Source organism: Callospermophilus lateralis, unplaced genomic scaffold (genome assembly GCF_048772815.1).
Source record: "Callospermophilus lateralis isolate mCalLat2 unplaced genomic scaffold, mCalLat2.hap1 Scaffold_1583, whole genome shotgun sequence".
NCBI lineage: Eukaryota > Metazoa > Chordata > Mammalia > Rodentia > Sciuridae > Callospermophilus > Callospermophilus lateralis.
The window spans coordinates 27,114-42,097 of record NW_027512686.1 but is presented as its reverse complement, the minus strand read 5'-3'; the positions used below and the strand labels follow the sequence as shown (position 1 = coordinate 42,097).

The 14,984-nt window shown below is 38.3% G+C and overlaps 1 pseudogene; it reads left to right on the top strand.

Annotated features, from left to right (window-relative positions):
* Positions 1-12,064, top strand: part of LOC143640268 (contactin-3-like) — a 76,497-nt pseudogene extending 64,433 nt beyond the window's left edge.
* The last annotated feature ends 2,920 nt before the right edge of the window (positions 12,065-14,984 follow it).

Genomic DNA, 14,984 nt, shown 5'->3' with positions numbered 1-14,984 from the left:
CAGACTTAGCCTTTGGCCTATTCCTGTGCCCCTCACCTCCCTTCTCCTGAATCATCCTTATCACTCTGAGGAGTTGGTCAAAGGGCTGTCTGTTCACACATAAGAAAGATATTTAGTTGCCTAAGAAAAAAATGAGGGGCTTGTTGGAAATACACTCAGACATTTCAGTGAATCAGAGGAAGACTTTATCATTGAGCCTTATGAGATTCCCATGAATCCCCAAGAATGTTCATTATAAGGGGGTGTTCTTACTGGAGATCACATGGGCATGTCTACCTACTCCTTCAAAAGAGTCAGTATCCAAATTCACACTGCCCCTTGTGTGAAATTAGGCACTCAGTGCTTGCTGAGTAAATGAACTTTACTTGAACTTGACTTTGACTTTGTTTGACCCAAATAAGAAAGTAGTATAGGAGTTCCCAAGCAGCTGGTGTGGGGTGAAAGAGAGGAGAAAAAGGGGTAGAGAGAACAGAGCGAAGAAGGAAATACTAAGAAAGAGGTGCAAGGCACAGGTTGCTGTGGGCGCTGAGCAAGGAAAACCCCTGTGGCACTGTGGCCACCTCGTCCTCAGCAATAGATCAGTGTCTGTGTTTTCAAGACATGGTGCTTGTTTTCAAATATTTTTATGGGATGACTATAAAAGTTTCACTTATGTTAAAATGCTTTCTCAAAAATAAGGATGTCAAAGGATTGTTTTATTCAACTGCAGAAATGATCATTTGTTTTCAATTTCTATTCCTAAACAGAGCCTACAATGCCCCAACTGAAGTTTCTGCCCATAGCCTGTCTTCTTCAGAAATTGAAGTTTTGTGGAACACCATTCCTTGGAAGTTGAGCAATGGACATTTGCTTGGCTATGAGGTAAACTAACTTGTGTTTGTATGTTACCACGCTACTTTGCTTCTTTCACTAAAACTTCTTCTGAACAATGACAACTTATATGAATTCTGTTCTGGGTTGCTATTTTCTTACCCACACATTGTGCCATCTGATTATTAGTACATACCTAATTTAACCCTGCCAGGGGCATGAGTACCACCTTAGTTGGGGTGGAAAAGGAACAAAACAGTGAATATGAAAGGCAGTCATGGGCACTGTCAGCCAGATCTTATGATGGATTGACTGAAAACTGAGGGTGAGATTGAAAGGCTGTGGTCCTATCATTGGATGGCTATGTCAGTAGAAAGTCACCTTCCTCCAGCTATGGTCTTATGTCCTTGGTTGTGAGATTCTCTCCTGAATTCTAGAGAATTCAGCTGCCCGTAGTATAATTTGTGTTTCCAGAGACCTTGATGTATGGTGAAATAAGATGAAATATCCAAAAGAGAGGGCATCATAAGACCTAATATAATGAAGTAGGAATAGTTCACCTGAGCAAGAAGTGTTTGAGGAAGAAGGATGACCCAGCTTTACAGACTTCCAGATGGTAGGAAGGTTTAACCAGGACTTTGGAGGGAAAGGAAATGAATGTAGAGGTACTGAGAACATTCCAGATTGAGCACAGCATTTTGGAGGAGTAAAGGTGTAGAGGCTGTGTACAAAACCAAGGTTACACTGAAGATGATGCCCACCGAGGCATAGGAGAGCAGGTCACAGATGAATTTGAATGTAAGAGGAACTACGTGAACTGTACCCCATATTTCATAGGGAACAGTGGAATTAGGAAGTGGTGAGATAAACACATTTTAAGATTTATCTAGCAATGCTGTTATAGAGGTCATGGTTGTGACTTCATCCCCACCACCCACTGCTGGCTTCTTAGGAAACTGCCCTCATGTGTAATTGCTGATTCAGTGGCAGACTAACATAGCCATATTAGCATGACACAGCCACGTACCCCTCCACTCCCCAATACAGTCTCCAGTGGTTGTATCCCAGTGACCATGTGACCAAAGTCAACTGGTCTGCACAGTGAGCTGACCCAGTCAGATTCTTGTGTGAGATATTTAAGTAAGGAATACAGAGGTTATAGTTAATGAGGGTCATGTGGTCATATGTCATATTTGTAGCCAAGTTCACACTTCTTAGGCCATTGGCATATAGGAAAAAGTATGTCTGCAAAGATGAGATAGAGCAGATATCTCCCCACTTCACCCTCACAAGGAGAAAAACAAGGTCCCTACAACCTTACAAGAGTAAAATAGAAGAGCTCTTTGACAACTGCCCAATTCTCAAGTGGACTTCTTACATCCTTTTTCATAGTGCTTTGTCCTTCTTGACAGTGAACCCCCTTTCTATCTGAGCAGCTTCAAGAGAGTTTCTGTTCCCTATAACCACATAGCATTGGCCTGAATAAATATTATCAAATTAAACAGAGACAGCACTGGAGCAGTGAGGCTCTGCATACAGGCCATTCAGGGGCAATACCTGAATTTGTAATTGAAATTGAGCTCCCAGTTGTTGGTTCTTGGCTTTGTTTCTTGAGATTTGGGAATCTTATTAACAAAATGAATGCCTGTACACATATTGTAGAGTGTTGACTGTGTGTTTTCTTCTAGAAGTTGCAATGTTCCTGGTCTTATTCCTAAGTCTTTATTCCACTTTGAGTGGATTTTTGTGCAGGATGAGACATAGACTTCTGTATGGCAAAGGAAATAACTAAAAACATGGAGAGGTGGGAGAAAGTCTTTGCCAGCTACTTCTCTAACATGGGATTAATAACAAGAATATATAAATAACTCAATAAACTTAACACCAGAAAAAAAAGGAATGACCAAATCAATAAATGGGAAAATTGACTAAACAGACATTTCTCAGAAGAAATGCAAATGGCTAACAATATGAAAAATATTAAGAATGTTCAACATCTTAAGAAGCAGAGAAATGAAAATCAAAACTACATTGAGATTTCATCTCACTCCAGTTAGAGTGGCAATCATCAAGAATACAAATAATAAATGCTGGCAAGGATGTGGGGGAAAGGTACACTCATATATCATCAGTAGCACTGCAAATTACTACTAACCAATTTGGAAAGCAGTATGGAGATTTCTCAATAAACTAGGAATAGATCCATCATGTGACCCAGATATCCCACTCCTTGGTATTTATCCAAAAGAACTAAAATCAGTATACTGTAGTGATACAGCCACATTAATGTTTATAGCAGTTTGATTCATAACAGACAAGAATGGCAGCAGCCCAGGTGTCCATCAGCAAATGAATGGATAAGGAAAATGTGGAATACATATTCAATGGAGTACTCAGCCTTAAAGAAGAATGAAATTATAGCATTTTCTGGTAGATGGATGGAACTGGAGAATATCGTGCGAAGTGAAATCAGCCAGACCTAGAAAGTCAAGGGTCCAATGTGATCTCTCATGTGAAAGAGAAAAGGGAATTTAAAGAAATGAACACATGTGACTCTCCTCAGTGAAGGAGTTGGACTGAGACACAGTCCCACTATGGATAATTGCCCTGTATGAGCCATAATGGCAGAATCATATCCCCAATCTGGTTGTACCTTGTGAAATACTGGAGACAAATGAAGGAGAGGTTACATAGAAGAGAACTGTGGGCTTATAAGCATTGTAGGGGTCTTGAAAGTTGATGGTAGTTAATGGAGAGCATGAGGGCAAGGAGATGCTAATTTTTTTCCATATCAATTTAAACTGACAAGGACTCATCCAGGTAAAAATATTCTATATGAAAATGGAATGGTATCTCTTAGCCATGTCAGGAAAGAGTATTTGACTGAAGGACATCAAGTAATGCTAGTGGAAACTCATATTTTCTAGTTAAGGCTCTACCATTTTGGAATTAGACAGTTCTGCCTTCAAAACTAGTAGGTTACTGTATAAGCTCCACAAGGGACAGGAACTCTGTGTGTTTGTTTAATGATATCTCCCAAGCTCACAGAGCAATATCGGGCACATGGGTGACATGCACAAACTATGTGTTGATGGAAAAAATGCAGTTTGGGCTTTGCTATCTCACTGCTGCATGTTCTTAAGCAAGTAATTAAAGCTCTCCAAGGCTCAGTTAGAATAGAGTAACAGTCGTCCATAACTCATAGCATTATTTGAGAATTGCAAGAGATAAAACAGCCATTGTTAAAACCACCCTGAGAGACTTGCAGCTTCTGCTTTTTTTCTGTTTATATATTGGGCTTCAGGGTGAGATTTCATTGAAAGAAAAAGAAAACTGAAAAGCAGCAAAGAGTAGAAGAATACTTTCTACTTTTCACAAGGAAAATACACTCCCCGAGTGACTCTCATGCCTGTTGCCACTAGGGTCAGAGGCAAAAGATGAGAAGGAAATGGAACTTTTCTTGGTATCAATTATGGGTTAAAATGCATTGCATCTTGGGGCTGGGATTGTGGCTCAGCAGTAGAGCGCTCGCCTTGCACATGGGAGACCCTGGGTTCCACCCTCAGCACCACATAAAAATATATAAGTGAAATAAAGTTATTAAGTCCAACTACAACTAAAAAATAAATGCTTTTTTTAAAAAAATGCATCATATCTTATCTATTTGTATAGAGAGTAGCAGACAAAATATTCAAATGTAACATGTATACTGTATTGAAAGGAAAAACAAGGATTAAAAATTTCTTCCCCAAGTGCTTGGTAGAATATATGAAGAGAAAGACAAGCTAAGAGAAAGATGTACTAATTAGAAAAAAATCTCAAATAATTTATGTAATTCCACCAAGTTAAAAATATGTCTTTTGTTCGTTTCAGTAATGATTTAAAAATTAACCTAGAAAAATAAATGACTTAGCAGAGTATTTAATTATCAGTCCTGTGGCTAACTTTGTGGGTTGCAGTTTCCCCAGTTTGGCTTTAAAATCGTTAATATCTCCTACCTTTCTCTCATCTTGGCGTGAGTTGATCGTGTGCCTCGCAACATGCTGAGCACACATCATCATTAGCATCTAGACTAATTTTCTTTCTGATTTGACCAACCAGTAGTTGAGCTCATTTCCCTAGACTACAATTTATTTCATCTGCTGTGCCTTTAAACTCAGGCTCAGATCTTTCCTGGTGCCCTTCTGGATAGGAATAAGAGAGGCAGACCCACAAAAGAGGATCCAGAGCCATTAAGTTCATGGAGAGTGGGCACCAAGAGGAGAGAGCGCTAGAGTTCCTGCCTGGAATATACCATGGCTTTAAAGTCCTTTTGTGCTTAGAAAAAATAAACTCTAGTTCACAATAATCTCTTCACTGTTTCTATGAAGAACTCCAAGGTTCCAAACAAAAAGAAATGATAACAAGATGGAAAAGATAATTACTCTGATTGATCTATGTGAGGTACACGCAGGCATTAGAGTATTACGCTGCACTCCCTAAATATGTACATTACTACATGTTAATAAAAGTAAACATTAAGAAAGAATAAACCTTGGGAAGAACAAATTTAATAAGCAAATGAAACAAGTCAACATTTGCAAAATAATAAGAGTTGCATATTTGGGGGGAACCGCATAGGATTATTTTTTATGTGTGGCAGAGGAACTTAAGAAATGTAATATATCAGAATGCCAAACCAAACTTTCTAGATGCCTTCCTCCAGCCTCCTGTTCCCACAACTGTATGGAATGTGCACAGGGCCTGATATTTTAATCAGAATAGAAAAAGATGTTAAATATTTGAGTACCTTTTTTTTTCTTTTGAGGATATGAAAATTCCACTTGAAGAAAAGCTATGTGCCCGGGGTCTCATCTCCTGCTGTCTTGCAGTGAATTCAATTCACTGTGGCATGAGTTGAATCTACATAGGAAAATTGGGTACAGACAGTTGAGATATTCTTACATCAATATCAAAAAAGTAAAATGTGTTTACGTGAATAAAAGGCAGACTTTGGGAGGGACAGAGGCTCGGTGATACAGCAGGAGTGGTTTCCAATACCATGGAGACAAGCAGAGAGGAGAGGGTCCAGTGTGTAGCAGGCTTCACTCTGTGTGGGGGATTCTGGGAATGACCCTCACTGCCCATGTGCTGCTGTGTTCTTTGTTAGAAGGTCCCTACTAAACCCTGGCACAGCACTATAAATGGTGGGGAGTAAACATCCCAGTCTCTCCTGAGTCCTGCTGATTAAACCCAAAGAGAAGTCAGAGGGCAAGAACGTACACAATACCTCTCCCCGGGCTGAGAGCAGAGGAGGACAGACCTGGACTTATCTCCCTAAAAGACATTCAAATGCATTTCCCCCTCTGGCTTCTGCTGATTTAAATGTGCCCAATCTAATAGCTAAGTTAAAGTGTTCATCTCTCTAGAAATCTGTAAATACACATAAAATTATTTTAGTCTATTAAAAGAGTTTTTCCAACTTAACACCTGTTTCCTTCAAGCCTAAAAAAGGTTCTACTTTTAAATACATTAGTTTTATAAGCTATATTTCATTTTATGTTTAAATTAAATGAAAGATCTGATGCAGTGATATTAAGGAGTACTTGGAGCAGGAACATTAGTTTTGGGAATAACCAAATTACTCACAGAAACTGAAATTATATTTTTAGTTTTGACATTCTTCAAGTTTGTTTCTGTTTATTTATCCAGATAAAAATATATTGACTTGTGAACTGGTTTTATTTTTCTGAAGGAAAAAAAATACCATAATATCTCATCAGAAAATTGAATTACCAGTGTTTATAGATGCAGAAAATTTGAGAACTTGAATACTGAGTTTGGTAGATCTCCATGGTCAGAGGAAGGAAACATTTTTAAACTGTTAAGAGTGAAGCCGTTTAAGTCATTTAGTAATTCCACAATATGGAGGGTTCTATCCCTAGCCACCATTCATCCATAGGAGACATGGTCCAGGAACCCCAGTGGTTGCCTGAAACCACAAACAGTAAAGTTCAACTTGTAAATTTGGCACAATAAAGAGATTAATGGCAATAATTAATAATAAAATAGAACAATTATAACAATATACTATAATAAAGATTTTATGAAAGTAGTCTCTCAAAGTATCTTTGTGTATGTTGTTACCCTTCTTGCCTGTTTTTGAAAGAGAGCAGCTGAGACCACAGAGGGAAAACCCATGGATCAGGGGGACAGCTGTGTGTACAGGTCCGCTGTCAGCAGTAATGACCAGAACCTAGAGGCCCCTGCCCATCACGACCTGCGTTATTGCTGTCTACTCTGTCAGGAAATGAGGTCCTTCCCTCCCAGGCCCCAGCCTCACCTGTAAACCCCAACTCAGGGGCTCAGGAACGGCTCAGAGGAGCAGACTGGATCCCTTAGATTCTTAGGGATGAAGCATGGTTGAGAACCTAAGGCAGTCTTAACCAACCTCTCCTGTGCCTTTTATTGTTCCCTCACTAAATTCAGAGTTTGCACCATGAAAATGCTCACATCTTCAGCTCTGGAAAGATCTCAGCCATTTTTTCCTCTGAGCATTGCCTTTTCCTTTATCTCTCCTTTGGGAACTCTGTTTGGAACTTTGCATTCTGTTCTCAATGCCACAGCTTTGCTTTGGTAATTTTCATTTCTTTGTTCAGGCTATGTCCTGGGCTCATTAATTCACCCTTCCACTATTAGTCTATAGCTTTACTCTTATTACTGATTTCCTTAATTTTTTAATCATTGCATTTTTTCAGGTCTACAAGTCCTACTTATTGTTTTTCAAATTGGGCTGATCTTTTTTCTTTATCTCCTATTCTTACATAATAGATTCAATCTCTTGTCAAACAGACTTGGACATTTTAGGTATAGTTATTTTATAATCCATTACTCATCAGTGTATTTAGCTGCCCTGCCTCTAGTCGTATCTACACTGGCTTTTTTATTAACAGGGTGTGTCTTGTGTTTTATTAACAGGGTGTGTCTTGGTAATGTGTGTCTCTCTGATCATCCTTTGTAGATGCCACCTTCATATTCTGTCAACTTTATATTCACCCTTTTCTGCACAATTACATTTTCAAAGTTTGTTCCTCCAACATAGACATCTTTCCTTTCCCATCCCTGTATTGTGATTGTGCCCATAAAAATCCAAATTAGCAAAGAAATATTCTCTTCTCTCAGTTGGAGTACTTTTATTATTTAAATCCAGAACACAACTGAGAGGAAAATGGGATATTTGTCTTTCTTATTTCTTTCTTAACTATTCCACCTTATTAAAAAAACGATCTAGCCCTATAGAAGCATTTTTGAACAAAATTTCTTGGAACATAATGGAATTCTTTCAGAAAATTGGCAATATTAGTGGCACGTCTCTGTTTCCTTATGTTTTAGTTACATGAATATTTATTCAGCTCTTTAAGGAAAGCTGTTTAAAAAGATTATATAATCAGTCGTCACTAACTAGTATCATGTTCAACTTTGTCACAATTTTTCTCTGTGTCTAAATGTTTCTAATACCTCTCAGCAACTAAGATCTAAAAATAAAGCTCTCCTTCTGATGCGTGGAGATTGGTTAAAGTACTTTAAAACAGGCCGCTATCAAGAACTTTCAAGTACTTTCTATAAACGGATTTACAAAAAGAGATTCCACATTACCAATTATAAATTATTTTTATGTCTTCTTTAAATCAGCCTCCTAAGAACATTTTCTTAGGCAACTTGTGTTCAACCAGTTTGATATGTCAGAAAAGGAACAACCCTGACACTGGAACCTGACAGGGGAGGGAAGCTTGGGCAGTCCTGATTTTACCACCTGAATCCTCCCTGCTGCCGTCTCACAGTCATATTTATATGCTACCCCCGTCTATGCTGTATCCCAAGCTTCAGGTTTTGTGTCTGGTACATTTTATTATAATTATTGATCTGTATCATTCTTAGTTAATAACTAGACAATGCTCTTAGGAGCAGGGAAATCTTCTTATCATTTACGGCTCATCTAGACCTAACAACACACAGTGTTTTCTCTTGGTGAGTCTACCATATATAAAAGCTTTTAGTATCCATTAACAGGCTATTTGGCTATGGCATTAGAAAAGAAACCATGTATCCTTTTCAATGTTACTTGTTTGGGCTCACATCCTCCCTTTGAGATTCTTATTAAAACTAATAACCCTTCTCTGAGAGAAATTCACATAAAGGCATCCATAGATCAGCATTTTGTGTGAATATAAGGGTACATATCCTTCCATGTGCACATACATAGGGAGATTTTGATCTAGCACAATATATAATTTGCTTTCACTTATCATTTAGGGCCTTAACACTCACCCAGTGGTGTTTTAAGAGAGAATAAGTTGTAGTGTGTTTTGTACAGAGGATTGACACTTGTAATCAGCTGTGGCCCATAAGCACATTTTGTTTGATCAACACAGTATTGGTTTTGAGTCAACCCTAAATTTAGGACATTTTACATGAAAATTAGAACTCTCCTTTTTAAAATTAATTAATTAATTAATTAATTAATTAATTAGAAAGTCTATCCTCCTCCAATCAGGCAAAGCTGAGTAGCTCCATTATTAAAAATCTGCTCTGTCCTATGTCCAGCTTCCCAGTCCCTTAAGCCTTCTTTCCTTTTCTTTTTCTTTCTTCTTTTTTTCCTTTTTGGCCACTGAGCTATGTTCTTAGTCTTTAAGTTTTTGTTTTTGTTTCTTGTGGTCACAAGCCTTTACCGTTTCCAACATTCTGTGCACTCAGAAGCAATTATTGCAAGTTTCATTGAGCTCAAATTGCTTTTTAGTTGTATAAGTTATAATAATTATTTCCTATTTTTATATTTTGCCTTCAACAGTAAAACATAAAGGCCAGAACAAGGTGGCCATATACTGCAATGAAGAGAGTAGAGCTGGGCGTGGTGGGCACACCTGTAGTCCCAGCAGCTCGGGAGGCTGAGGCAGGAGGATCGCCAGTTCAGAGCCAGACTTAGGGACCACAAGGCACGTGGCAACTTAGTGAGACCCGGTCTCTAAATAAAATACAAAATAGGGCTTGGGATGTGGCTCACTGGTTGAGTGTCCCTGAGTTCAATTCCCAACACCAAAAAGAAGAAGAAGAAGAAGAAGGAGGAGGAGGAGGAGGAGGAGGAGGAGGAGGAGAAGGAGAAGAAGAAAGAACGAGTGAACAGAGATTGTCTATATTTATAAAAGTAAGAAATATGCTTAAGCCCTTGTGAGAACCTAGTAGATCTGCTGTTGTGTTTACTATGTGGCCCCTGCTTTAGATCAGCAGATAGTAATACCAGGTCTTATCTACCCAAAGAATATGTAAACTTTCCTAAATCATTTATTTGCATAAATTTTTGTATTTACTTTGTTTACTTATAGACAATCTGTATGTTCAAAAAAAGAAAGCACACAAAATTTTATAGTAAAATACTTTATAATGTGAATTGTAAGTACTTAAGAATGTATTTTTATTTTATTCTCTACCTTTTTCCTCCCTTCAGCAAATATTCTCTTATATTCATATTTTTTCACCATATGTTTGTATATCTTTCTCTTAATTAATTAATTTATTTTAATCAGGTATAAATGACAGCAAAAGGCATTTTGATTCATTGTTCACAATTGCAGCACAACTTTTCATTTCTCTGGTTGTACACCATGTAGCATCACATCATATGTGCAGTCGTACATGTACCTAGGGTAATGATGTCCATCTCATTCCACCATCTTTCCTGCCCCCATGCACCATCCCTACCCTCTCTCCCCTTTGCAGGACCAAAGTTCCTCCATTTTTCCCATGCCTCCCCCTCCCTGTTATGGATCAGAATCCACTTATTAGAACATTTACCCTTAGCTTTTGGGGATTGGCTTACCTCACTTAGCATGATATTCTCCAACTCCATCCAGTTACCTGCAAATGCCACAATTTTATTCTCTGTTAATGTTGTGTAATATTCCATTGGGTATATATACCACAGTTTCTTTATTCATTCATATATTGAAGGGAATCTGGTTTGGTTTCACAATTTAGCTATTGTGAATTGTGCTGCTATAAACATTGATATGGCTGTGTCCCTATAGTATGCTGTTTTTAAGTCCTTTGGGTATAAACCAAGGAGTGGGATAGTTGGGTCAAATGGTGGTTTCATTCCACATTTTCTAAGGAATCTCCATACTGCTTTCCAGATGGGTTGCACCAACTTGTAGTCCCACCAGCAATGTATGAGTGTGCCTTTTCCCCCACATCCTTGCCAACACTATTGTTTTCTGTATTCTTAATAGCTGCCATTCTGACTGGAGTAAGATGAAATCTTAGAGTAGTTTTGATTTGCATTTCTCTAATTACAAGACATGTTGAACATTTTTTCCTATATTTGTTGATTGAATGTATATCTTCTTCTGAGAAGTGTCTATTCAGGTCCTTAGCCCATTTATTGATTGGTTGGTTGGTTGGTGTTAAGTATTTTGAGTTCTTTATATGTCCTGGTATGTCTAAGATCACTTTGCGTGGCCCAGGATAATGAAATATATGAAAAATATTTTAATGCCCATTCCTATTGAAAATCAGCCCTTTTAACTGCTTTTACTCCCTCTGGTGCAGCTCTGTGTGCACTGTTAGTCACCTGACAGTGGCTGGCACTGCAGGACAGTAAATCTAATAATGTTTTCCTCTGACAGTTCACTTTCTTCCAGGAAGGAACCTCAGCTGTCCATAGAGTTCGTGCCTTTCTGCCAGTGTTTTGGACTTGACCTTGGGCTCAGTTGGTTAAGAGTTGAGAAGGCAGGCAGATTTCCCCTTCCTTCTCCCACTGTGATATCGTAGTCTGATCATGCTCAACACTCTAAATTTATCTGCTCTGTCTGTGTACATGTTTGTCCTCATTCTCCTCCTAGGGTTCCTTTCCTGTGTGTACACTGCTGTGCCACAGAGCCTAATGCAGCACCTGGCACACAGTAGATCCTCTGGAAGTATTTGTCAAATAAAGAAGAAAGTAAATCGCAGTCCTCATTTTAATGAAAACCACAGAATGAGGAAGGTGGTGCTGGGTCCAGCCTTCTCATCTGGTGCATCTTCCTCACCAGGTGCGGTACTGGGTCAGTGGGGAAGAGCAGGAGTCCTCAAGCAAGGTGAGAGTGGCCGGAAACGAGACCTCAGCCAGGCTCCGGGGACTGAAGAGCAACCTTGCCTATTACGCGGCTGTCCGGGCATACAACAGTGCAGGCACCGGCCCCTTCAGTGCCACAGTTAACGCGACCACCAAGAAAACCCATATGTATTTTCCCACCTTTTGAATATCTAGGAAAATAGTCTGTATTAAAAATGATGGCATCCTTCAACATTTTCAGTGGACTAGTCAGGTCATTAATCCCACTGAGTGATATAAACCTGGTCCAAACCCTTACTCAAGCCCCACATAGTCTAGTCTTCATGATAGCCCTAAATATTTAAATGGAGGCTCCATATGAAAATGAATAAGCACCTTTTGAAAAATCTTATGGTGCACTGTTCTTTTTAAATGGGATGCATTCCAATGGGTTCATTTCCATTAAATTTTAGTTCCCCCAAATCTTGGGTGTTATTGATAAGCAGAAATAAGTTTAATAGCAACGACTTGGAAGTGGTATTTTTTTCGCTCTTTAATTTTCTTTCTCACATTATTCAAAAGATGGCAATATACTTTAACAGGTAATGCTCAGGAGATTCTGGTGCACACGTAGATATTGATACTTTGAAAACTGAAACAGAGATAGCTGTGTCACCTTCAAAGCTGAGTTTCTGTTGACTGTGTGTTCACAGGTAAAACTCACCTGCAGTAATGAGCAGTTATGATTTAAGTAGCCTATGAGAAATCATCAGTTTACATTTTGGAGTGTCCCATGGAAATTTCAGTTGAAATGTTCTCATGATGCCCAGCTGATCGTGGTGTCTCATTGCTGCTCTATCACAGCACACCCATCTGAGTTGTGCTGTTTATTCTTTTATAGCCAAAAATGACTGAGAGCATTCATGAGCCAAGCCATCCATGTTCAGTTCCTTCTTATTTTCGTTCTACAGGTGATAAGAAAGGGGAGCGAAGAAATTAGGGGATTTTAGCACATTAATATTTTCGCTTGCAGAAAACCATTTCCTTAATTTAATTTTCAAAATTTACTCTAGTAAATTTATCTGCTTAACTGATTTTACAAAGGAGTGAGGCAGTGATTATGTTTTGTCACCAATTTCATTAGTCCACTCCTGCATTCATATGTTATTTCCAAATTTATTTGAAAGCATACATTTACTGGCTAAAATGTCTAACAACTTTAATTACATGAAGTTGGATATAATGGGCCAGCATTGTTATTGATAGTTTAAAATATATATAAACATAATCCTACTGCTTTAGATGTTAATTGATAAGCATCAATTTTATCAGGGAAGTTTGCACATTTATCTTTGCATTATGTATAAGGGGGGAAAGAGCATGGCTGGTAGCTTACCAGCATAATGAATATCACAGAGCAAAAGTTTAGCAACAAAACATTTTAGTACCTTCACAAGCAGCAGCTCCTATGGCAGTTGAACATTATCCTTGCCTGATCATGAGGGAAGGCTAACCAATATCATGCATATCATGTGGCTGCTCTTAGAAAAAAGGAGAACATTGGCTTGGAAATACGTACACTGAAAATGTTCTGTATTTACAACTTTTTACTAAATATGTTTGTCTTTCCCAGTAACAGTTCTGAATTAGTAAAACATATAAATACACCATTATTTATACATTGAAATTCTGATTGTGAAGATGTATGCAGACAGCTTTGTTGAGCTCTTTCTTCAGACTTGATAATCGATGTGATTACTCATTGGGAAATATGGTCGCACAAGATGGTTTAATGTCATGATGGAATTGGTGAAAAACAGTGAATTGGGAAGACAGTTCACAAAGGAAGAGGCGGATTATAAATTAGTGAGAATGTAACAATAACATACAATGAATGAAGTAAAATTGCAAGTAGAAGGAAAAAACCTTTTATAATTTAGATATAGCATATAAATAACCAATTTAAAGTACAAATTTGTCCGTAACAGTGATAATGATAATTATACTATGAATGACTAATACTTAGTGAGAAATTTCCAGTCACAGTTCCAAGTACTTTTCCTGTATTGATTCTTAATTCTCACAGCGACTGCATGGCCTGGAAGTGGTGAGGATCCTCACTCTAGAGATGAAAGGGCTGTGGCACATAGGGCTAGATGACTTTACAGAAAAAGCAGAGAACGTGGCAGGACAGCCATACAGACCCAGAAATGCTCTTAAGCACTCCTCTAACCATATGATTAAAATATTCATGACTCATGTGGTGCTAGTATCTATTTTGAGTTTGCTCTGTGCTTAGGAGCTGGGTAAGGTAATCACAGATAGACAGGGTTTCTGTGCTGATAGATCAGTCCTCTGATAGGAATTTCAACAACTGAATAAAATCTCTTCAAAATTATGCCCTCCTGGTGCTTCAATTTGCCTACACTCTACATGGTGACCTGCAGATGTTATTAAGGAAAAGTTTGCTACAATGTGTGGGAAATCCATAAAAGATCATTAAAACCCCTGGGCATATTTAATTTTTAAATTTTATGTTAACAATTGTTCAAACATGTGCCAAAGTAGAAGTAAAACTGACTCTTTTAAAACTATTCCTACTAATCATCCTAACCTTTGACAGGGTCCAGCTCTGAATCCTGTTTAAGAATTATAGTAATGCACTTGTGAATATTACTAGGAAGAAAATGATCTGTATCCCTGGTGCATAAAGAACTAAGATGGCATTTGTTTTTTACGTGCTCTCTTTCTCCCCCTTTGATATGTCACCCTTGAAGGGAAAGAGTCCTTCCAAACTCACTCACCAGTCCAAACCTAGCACTCATTATCTGTGGAAAGGCTGGCTGAGTGGATGAATCCTCAAAACCTAGGTCAAACTGGAAGTACTACCATTAATCAGATGAGCTTCTTCTTGTCGGCACATTGCAAATTCGGAACACACACTGCAGCCTTTTACCACCTTGCTTCCAAGGCGTGACTATCATCTACTCAGAATCCTGGAATTCTATATGCAAGGCTTATATCAGCACAGAGCATAGGTGATATTTCTGATTAACGTAAAATAACACAAGGATTCTCAAGGATAGTACTGTAGCTTCCATTAAACACT